Source organism: Cupressus sempervirens, chromosome 5 (assembly GCF_028749045.1).
Source record: "Cupressus sempervirens isolate cs-2001-9-10 chromosome 5, ASM2874904v1, whole genome shotgun sequence".
NCBI lineage: Eukaryota > Viridiplantae > Streptophyta > Pinopsida > Cupressales > Cupressaceae > Cupressus > Cupressus sempervirens.
In genome coordinates, this window is record NC_143122.1 from 341,300,492 (window position 1) to 341,311,101 (window position 10,610).

Genomic DNA, 10,610 nt, shown 5'->3' on the forward strand with positions numbered 1-10,610 from the left:
GGTGGACAAATTGAAGAAGCAGTTCATTCCTGTGGACTATGAGCTTGATTTATTTAAGAAGATGCATGGGTTAAAGCAAGCAGGAAGATCAGTCCAAGAATATACAGAGGAATTTTACCGACTCTTGATTAGAGTGGGACATACAGAAGAAAATAAGGAGAAGGTTGCTCGTTATATTAGTGGGTTGCGACCTAGCATCCAGGAGGAATTAAGTCTGGTAAGAATGACCAGCATTGAAGAGGCACACCAGTTTGCCCTACGAGTTGAAGAGAAGCTGAATAAAAGGTTTGAAAGAAGACAAAGAGGGCACGGTCAAGGAGGAAGGGAAAGCGGTAGATCATCTAGAAGCCACAATGAAACCCAAAAGAAAAATGAAGATGTGGGTACTAGTAGGAACCAGAGGAATGAGGGTTTCAACCACTCCCATGATCAAGACTTTGGAAATCAAAGAGGAAGAGGTAGAGGATGTGGACAAGGAAGAGGAGGCTTCCGTGGTACCTATTTCCATTGCAATGAAGAAGGTCATCATGCCTTTGAATGCCCTCAACGACAAGGAAGGACAGATAGGAGAGCTGAGGGCCAAGCTAGGGTTGCTCATGTGGATGAGGATGCACAATCATCACATTCAGAGGATGTAGAAAGAGGAGAGACCTTGGTAAATGAAAGAGTCCTACTAAGTGGTGAGAATGAACCAAGACAACGGAGGAGTTTGTTCCGTACCAGATGCAAGTATGAAGATAAATATTGTGATGTGATCATTGATGGTGGTAGCACTGATAACCTAGTATCAGAAGAGATGGTCTCTAAGCTGAAGCTCAAGAGGGAGAAACATCCCCAACCCTATCGGATTTCTTGGGTAAAAGATGATCATAAGGTCTTGGTAAGTGAAAAATGTTTAGTAAAATTCAAAATTGGGAGTTACCATGATGAAGTTCTCTGTGATGTTATTTCGATGGATGTTTGCCATCTATTTTTGGGTAGACCATGGCAGTTTGATAGACATGTAGTACATGACGGACATGCAAACACATACTCTTTGACAAAGGATGGAGTTCACCACAAATTGAAGCCCATGAAAAAAGAAGGTGAAAAGGTATGTAGCAGTGCTAGGATTTGTCTTGTTGATGGAAGGAAGTTTTTAGATGGCATGAAACATTAGCATATGTTCTATGCTTTGATTCCTAGGAAAGATAAAGAAGGTAGTAGTGAAATACCACTTGAAGTTTTAGATTTACTAGGGGAGTTTGGAGATATTATCTCTGATAATGTTTCAGATGGATTGCCACCAATAAGGAAAATCAGTCATCAGATAGATCTGATTCTAGGAGCTAGTTTTCCTAACAAGGCTGCTCACAGGATGACTCCTACTGAAACAGAGGAGCTAAATAGATAGGTTCAGGAGCTGTTGAGGAAGGGCTTGATTCGGGAGAGCCTGAGTCCATGTGCAGTACTTGCAGTACTCGCACCAAAGAAGGATGGAGAGTGGAGGATGTGTATAGATTCTCGAGCTATAAATAGGATAACCATCAAGTACCGGTTTCCTTTGCCAAGGATGGATGATCTTATGGATTGCTTGAGTGGAGCTTAGTACTTCACAAAGATAGATCTGAAGAGTGGCTATCATCAGATACGGATTCGAGAAGGAGATGAGTGGAAAATAGCCTTCAAGACCAAGGAGGGTCTTTATGAGTGGTTAGTCATGCCCTTTGGATTGACGAATGCCCCAAGCACCTTCATGCGGCTCATGAATGAGGTACTTAAGAAGTTCTTGGGAAAATTTGTTATTGTCTATTTGGATGATATTTTAATTTTCAGCAAGACTTTGGAAGAACATTTACTGCATATGCGTAGTGTCCTTGAAAGGCTAAGGGAAGAGAAACTATTAATTAATCTAAATAAGTGTGTCTTTGCAAAAAGGGAGTTAGTCTATTTGGGGTTTGTTATATCACCTAAAGGTCTCAAAATGGATCCAGAGAAGGTAAAAGCCATCTTGGAATGGCCTACTCCAAGGTCTACTACTGAGGTAAGATTATTTCATGGTTTGGTTAGTTTTTACAGGAAGTTTATTAAGAATTTCAGTGGCATACGTGCACCCGTAACTGATACAATAAGAGGGGATAGAAAAGAGTTCAAATGGACTGCAGCAGCTGTGAGAAGTTTTGAATTGCTAAAGAAGAAGGTAACAAAACAACCTGTGTTGGCACTTCTAGATTTTAGAAAGGTTTTCCAGGTAGATTGTGATGCCAGTGGCAATGCTATTGGGGCTGTATTAAGCCAAGAAGGTAAGCCTATTGCATATTTTAGTGAAAAATTGAATGATGCAAAGAAGAAGTATTATGTTTATGATCAAGAGTTCTATGCAATAGTTCAGGCCCTAAAGAAATGGAGGCATTATTTATTGCCAAAGGAATTTTTTTTGTATGCTGATCATCAGGCATTACAGTACCTAAATAGCCAAGGTAAATTGAATCAGAGGCATATGAAGTGGGTAGAATTCTTGCAGAGTTATACATTTGTGTTGAAGCATAGAAGTGGAAAATCTAACAAGGTTGCAGATGCACTAAGTAGGAGACAGTCATTGCTTACAGTAATGCAGGTTGAAGTAGTTGGGTTTGATGAACTCAAGAATTTGTACCTCGAGGATCCTGATTTTACTGAAGCATGGAAAGCTTGTAAAGAACCTATTGCTGTAGATAGAACCATGTGGTTAGACTATTTGATTCAAGATGGCATGTTGTTCAAGGGTAGTCAATTGTGCATTCCAAGGAGTTCCATGAGGGAAAATCTGATTAAGGAGAAACACAGTGGAGGGATGGCAAGACATTTTGGTCAAGATAAGATCATTTCCATTCTTAGAGAACATTATTTTTGGCCTCAAATTTCACAGGATGTGAAAATTTTTGTACAGAGTTGCCAGGTTTGTCAAGTTGCCAAGGGGTTTAGTCACAATACTGGCCTATATCAGCCATTGCCTGTTCCATCAAGGCCATGGGAGGACATAAGTATGGATTTTGTTCTTGGATTGCCAAGGACACAAAGGGGTAATGACTCAGTATTCGTGGTGGTTGATAGGTTCTCCAAAATGGCACATTTCATTCCATGCCACAAAACTCATGATGCTATCCATATTGCAGACTTGTTTTTCAAAGAGGTAGTAAGACTGCATGGTCTTCCAAGGAGCATAGTTTCTGATAGAGATACTAAATTTGTGGGGTATTTCTGGAGGACATTGTGGAAAAAGTTTAGAACCGACTTGAAATTTAGTTCCACACATCACCCACAAACTGATGGCCAAACAGAAGTGGTAAACAAAAGTCTAAGCAGTTTGCTGAGATGTTTAGTTGGGGATAAGCCCAAGGGATGGGATTTGATTCTACCACAGGCAGAGTTTGCTTATAATAACTCTGTAAATAGGAGTACTAAAAAATCACCATTCCAAGTTGTATATGGGAGTAGCCCAAGGACTACACCAGAGTTGAGGAAGATAGAGCAAGGGGAGAGGACAAGTGCTGAAGCAGAAGAATTTGCTGAACATATCAAGCATCTACATGAGGAGGTTCAAGCACACATTACCAAGATGAATCAAGAGTATAAAGCTAGGGCTGATCAAAGAAGAAGACATAAGGAATTCCAAGTAGGGGATCTAGTCATGGTGGACTTATGAAAAGAAATATTTCTAGCCGGTACTTACAACAAACTGAAAATGAAGAAATTTGGCCCCTGCAAAATTTTGAAGAAACATGACTCAGGAAATGCATATGAGGTGGAGCTGCCAGATGGTATTCACATTTCTCCCATTTTCAACATTGTAGATTTAATAGAGTATCATGATGATGGTGCAGATGATGAGATGGTGTTAGAGCCATGTCCAATTCTTGCTTCTTAGAAGGAGGAGATAGAAGACATTCTAGATCATCATGTGGGTAGGAGTACTAGAAACAGGCAGTATGAAGAGTATTTGGTCAAATGGAAAGGATGACCGATCGAGGACTCAACTTGGATTTCAGCAGCTGAGGTTTCCCATTTGGGATTTCCTCTACCATTCATAAAGTGATAGGGTCAATTTTCAATCTACCTTGGGTGTCTGATGCAGGAGCATCCAGAGGTATAAGGGCAATCCTATATCACCCAAAAAATGTACTTAGACTTAGTTTTTGTTTCATGTCTTTTCATTTTTGCATACCCATTTGGGTCAAATAAATGTTCCAACTCTCATAGTTCAACTATCAGTGTGCTAGAAAATCTCGAATCAATAGGAGCATGCAATTTGGCCATCATTTTGGTGACCTAGAAGGTGTGAATTGGCCATATGAATGTAATTGTTATTTAGAGCATTCCAAAAAAAGAATCAGGTCAAAAGGCCCCACGGTTTGAAAGTTATTGCAAATTTTTGAGTTTTGGAGACCTCCTAAGAATGCTTCAAAGTAAGGTTAGGAGCATTAAATGACCTCAAAAAGGGACAAAAAATGGGGGACGAGCAGAAGCTTGTCCATAGGGCTATAGAGTGCTTCGAGAGCTTTCTGAAAATGTAAACAGTTTGTCAATCGGAGCTACAGTTCAAAAGTTATGCCTCTCGAAAGTTCGGTTACCATTTTTGGATTCTTCTAGAATTGCACCGACTTCTAACGCAGCTTCTGGAAGCTTCTATTTGGTCGATGGATGCCTACTAGCACTTTCTAGAATGTACTCCTAGTCCTTAACCCTTCGGGGTCTATTTAAGGGATTTCTGGCATTGTAAAAGGCAGTTCGGAGTGGAGTTTGAGAGGAGGTACTGAAAGGAGAAATTATCTCCAGATTTATGCTATTGTAAGCCCTTAGGGCATGTTCTGAAGTTTATTTTCTCTGTACTGTTTGTATTAGCTTATTTTCTCAGTTAATATAATTTCCCTTTTCTGTTATGTCCATTCTGTTCTTGGGTTGTGTCCCCATCATTTTGTGATCAATTAGAACCTATCTTTTATTATCATCAAAGACTTTGTATCTTAATCTTTATTCATTTCTTCTTCTTAAATATCAAAAAAACTTTAAATAACATCCATCAATGATAATTCATACAAATAAATATATATATTTGTCAAATATTTTGTCCTTTCATTATGAAAAGCACTCTTCTATATTACCATGACAATCAAATAAAAGCTAAAATAGAAATGAATTTTATACTTAAGCTATAAATATAAATTAGTTTAAATTAAATTCATAAAGTAGACTTAAAGAAAATCAAACCCTATGCCTTTCTTTATATAAATCAAACACATATTAAGCCCCTATCCAAATACAAGACCATTGTCTTATAGCACTCCAAAGACCACTTCAACATTATCTAGAAGAGATTATAATTCTATTGGAATCTCATTTTTATACATAAACGATATTTTCCCCTAACTAAATGACACAAACAAGAAAGATACATCTTACCTTGGATAAATCATGCACTAAATAAATGTTATATATACACGTGTTTACTAAAAAATACATAATCTAAAATTTTGAATTAGATAGTGAGGGGATGGAGGATGGAGAGAGGGTATATTAAGTTCAATACATATGTTAACATATATATTAAGTTAAATTGAATATTAGAAATACCTTAATTGAATTGAACTAAATTGAGTTCTAATCCTAACAATAAACCAAATCAATTTCTTACACTAAATCTAGAACTTAAGAAAAAACCAAATTGAACCCTTGCATTGAGACTAATTGTACACTAAACCAATTTAACCTTTATCACAAACCTAATAAAATATCATTCCTAGTACTAAACATTTTTTTATCTTAAAACTAATTCTTCCTTATATCTAACCCTAAGCCAAATTGAAACTCAATCATAATCCATATCAAAATTAAACCTTAACCTTTAAATAAATACAATCATTAAAACTATTCCAAATTAGATGTGTAATCATAACACTAACCTTAATTGAATCTTTACCATAAACATAATTAATAATCATCACTAAAATTAATTAAATTTTGATGTTAAACTTAATGTTACATCAAACCCTTTTAAAGATAATATCTATTACTAAATTACAACTTTTTTTTGGATTAAGGTAAAAATAGGTTTTAAGAGGACTCAAAATCCTACATAATAATCATGAGATAGAACAATAAGATTCCCCATTAAAAAAAACATGCCAACTAGCTTAGGGATCAAATTAATAATTTTATTTCCCATAAGAATTTTTTTCAAGGTAAAATGAAACTCAATATTGGAGGTCTAGAGCTCAAGTTGGAAGAAAGAGTGGTGAAGAGGAAGCACAAGGAGAAGACTTTGATCAAAGTTGATGACAATCTGATAGTCTCCCAGGGGACGAGCAAGACAATGTCTATCTACCCTCCCAAGTTATCCTTCTTGGATAAACTAAAGGAGTTGTAGAAATAGTTAGTGGGACTTCCTTTCTTCTACCTCAGGTTGGTGTGTGTTGGGTCCTCAGTGTTTTGTTTTTGATGGTGTTGGGTTTTGGTTGTGGGTGGTTTCTACTAGTTTAGTGGTTGGTGCGGTATTTGGTGTTAGGTTCTTGTTGGCTCAACCAAGTTTTTTCTTTTTTCTAGTAATTTCTTAGGTTGCAACTAGGTCCATTTTTTGGCCTTCTTGGTAGTACATGGGTTTTGTTGTTAGTTTCCCATCCCAGTTCATTGTTGTTTATTTTTAATTAGTTATATTCATGTTGTTTAGTTTGGTAGTTTGTCCTAGTTCTATTCTTTAGGTGTCACTTCTCGTGACCTTATCTTTGTCTCTTTGGACTTGATCTTATTTTGGTTGTAAGGCTTCAACTCCTATCTCACTTTACTTAATTAAAACAACATGCCAACTAGGGTGAATACCAATGAAACAAAGATAAGAGTAGTTGCTACCAAAGATGAAGCAATGAAGACCTAGCAACCCAAAAATATTTAAAAAACCCCACTAAGGTTACATTTTATCCCCCTTCTTATAGGACCCGATGGTCATATCAAATAATTTTGGTACACACTTAGAGTGTTTACCCTTCACAAAAATTCATTCATCTTCAACCTTGGAAGAAGTATCCTGTTAGCAAAATGAATTAGGGTGATGAGAACCAACATCCCCCAAAGAAGATGTAGAAAAAAAATTACTATCCAAATTAGGGCTAGCATTAACAAGGATAATCTTAACCAACAAAGGATTATGTCTAATAGATCCATCAGAAATAGGACCTCCAACATCAATATGCAGCATAGAATAGAGTAGAACAACATCTAGTAAAGAAACCTCACCAACAACAATCAAATCTTTACTAGCATTCACACCTCTAGACCACACAAAACTTGTAGATCCATCAAAAATAGTACCAATAGAATTTAAACTAGAAACAAAATAGGAAGGAGCATTGATAGCAAGAAAAGTACTATGAGAAGACATAATAAGGGAACTACCAATAGTCTAACCACTAGAAGCCATGGAGCTAGTAGAATGAGTACTAGTCAAAACTAACCACAACATGGTTATCAAGAATCATGAGAATCTTGAGAGACAATTTGAGAAAATATTTTCTCAAGGTCATTATAATTTTTAGTAAAAGTACCCTTCCACCAAGTAGAAGACCTTTTGGTCTTAACCTTCTCTAACCCACATAGGACTGCAACATGCCCACTTTTAAAATATCTCCTACATCTAAAAGGAATATCTTAATAGTCCAACGGTTGAAACCAAAAACCCTTAGAATTCTCAAGCTTAACCATATCTAGAATCCCCTTGGAAACATCCATCACAACAAAGATTCATGCATAGGTTGAATGCATAATACCAATAAAAGCATCATCAACCATAAAAAGTCATTAAGAGCCTTTCCCACTTCTTCAAATAGGGAATCAACCCAAAGATGAAGAGTAATATTTGGAAGCCTCACCCAAACTAGAACCTTGTTAAAAGTTTCAATAAAGGGGAGAACTCAGGGTGCCATGACTCAATCATGAGCACAAAAAAATCCTCCCAAGTAAAGGAATGATCACTTAGAATTAGATTTCTATCCTCAACCAAATTAAATTTGAAAAAAAAACCCTTGGCCAAGGGGAAGATGTGAATAGTATTAGATTAAATAGCCTCTTAGTGGGTAGAAATCCACTTGTGCAAGTAAAGGAGTCTTGGCCAAAAATCCTTCAAGTGATAGATTACTCCTTTGATAGAAAGCTCAGATGGTACATAATTAATACCATGCAATGTCTCCTCATCCACAAAAACCCAAAGAGGGTTAGAAATAGAAATCAATCCCTTTACCCTCAAACCAAAGCACTATCTAACCTATTTGAAAGTGTGGCAAAGAAAACCTTATTCAAACTATCCCTAGAATTATCTCCAAAGAATAGGGTGCTTGACAATCCACTAGAAGGTAGTGGAAAACCAAATACTATAGGAAGCATAGGAAGCATCACTTACAATTTACCAACAATGTAGGACAACTAACAAAGGTAGGACAAGTATCAAACATAAGGAGATCAAAAGACACCACTGATCGATTGGTTAACATAGGAGGGGAAAAATCACTAGTGGACATGAGACAACTAGCAATTACATGATGAGAAAGAATAACTGAAATAGGATTACTAGCACAAAGAGAATGATCAATAGAGTATTACAACTATCATTCAAATATCTATATAACTCAAATTTTATATCTAATAAAATCGCTACCACAAAGATGATTAAGTAATTAAACTAAATGAAATTTAACCCTAGCTTAAACCTTTATTCAAAACAAAATTGTGCATTAAACCAAGGCACTAAACTAAACAAAACCCTAATATTTTAATATAGTCTAACCCTAACTCTTATTTTGTACATAAATTCCTTAACCTAACGCTATGATAAATTAAACACTAACCCTATGATTAATTGAACCTTTACGCTAAATATAAAGGTGAACTCAAAATTTAGCCCAAATTGTAAATCTAATTTCATAGCATACAATCCTAAAGTATTATATAGATCCTATAGAAAATTAAATCCTAATCTTATTTTTAAACATATTTAATGATAAGCCTTAATTGTAATTTGTACCTAAAATTAATCCTTGATACAATAAAATTCAAGCGTTAGGTTAAACATGTACCCAAAAACAAAACATACAAATTACATTTTATAATAAATTAAAAAAATAACATGTCAATTCAAATAGTATTCTTATATAAATATAATCCCTACCACTTAGACCATTAAATAATTAAACTATACAAAATTTAGCACTAGATTTAACCAAATTATACCACAGTAAACCTTCACCTAAAACTAAATTATGCATTAAACCTAGGCACTGAACTAAATTAAACCCTTATATTTTAGTCTACTCAAACCCACATGTATTTCATACATATTTCTTAACATCATATAACTTAAACACAAACCCTAATATTAATTGAACCTTAACCCTATACATAAAGTTAAACTAAAAATTTAGCAAAAAGTTTCAAATCAAATTTCATAGTAAACCCCAACCCTATTTTTTTAACATATTCGACAATTAAAAAGCTATTTTATAACACATACCTAAAATCAATCCTTAATAAAATTCAAGCATTACTTTAAACACACCAATAAAACTAAAAACTAAAAATATAAATAATTTGTGGTAAAGCATAAAAATAATATTTTATAATTAAATATAAAAATATAGTTTCAAATTAATTTTATTTTTTTAATCAATAAGGGTTTGTGTGTGTGTGTGTGTGTGTGTGTGTGTGTGTGTGTGTGTGTGTGTGTTCTATTATATTTTATTTTTCTTGTTTCATGATTTTAGAATATTAATTCTATATGTTGTAATGGTGCAAAAAATTGTTAGATCTATAAATTGCATCGACTTTCCTTTAAGGTTTTAATTATGGGAATCATCTTTTTTTTTCCCCCTTTATGACATAGGAATGTATACTTGTATTTGTTTATTTGAACCTATTGAAGAAATTTTTAGATACATGATGCACATACTAATTTTAGATGACTTTTTGGGATGTTCTCCTTTTCGTTAAATTAGCATTAGAGATCAGTTTTGTTAATTATATGTTGGTTCCATGTGAGGATTTACAATATTCCTCGTTTTGGATATTTGTTCTATTAAGATTTCTAATCTTCCAAAGCTTAAAGGAATTTTTTTTGAAGATATTGTCTAATAACTAATCCTTTGATGAGTGGAAGTCTTGTAGTTGATTTGGAATTTCATGAGAAATTGAGAATTTATTAAAGGATGGTGAAGACAAAGAATATGGAGTTTTTCATGTTAAAATGACATTGATCTAGAGCTCTTTCTTAACAACAAAATATTTTTTTATGCACAGGTATTTGGAAGACATTTATTTTGATACCTTGAATGCATAGCTTAGTTATGTAGTTAATCATCAAATAATCTAAAATATTCTATTTATCCCATCTCTCTCAGATGCATGTACTAGGTTGGCATTCCTGCACTAATTTTTCCTCTTGGATGATTCTACTTGCATGTCTTTATTCTTGTTTTTTGGATTTATGGGGTTTATAGATTTTTCTTCAAAATCTACAATGATTCTCATCTATGACAATCCATTGTTGTAGGTTCACTTGTTTGGTGTTTTTAAACATTTGAGTCTTCCAAATGAGAAGTGGGTGCACATGTGCA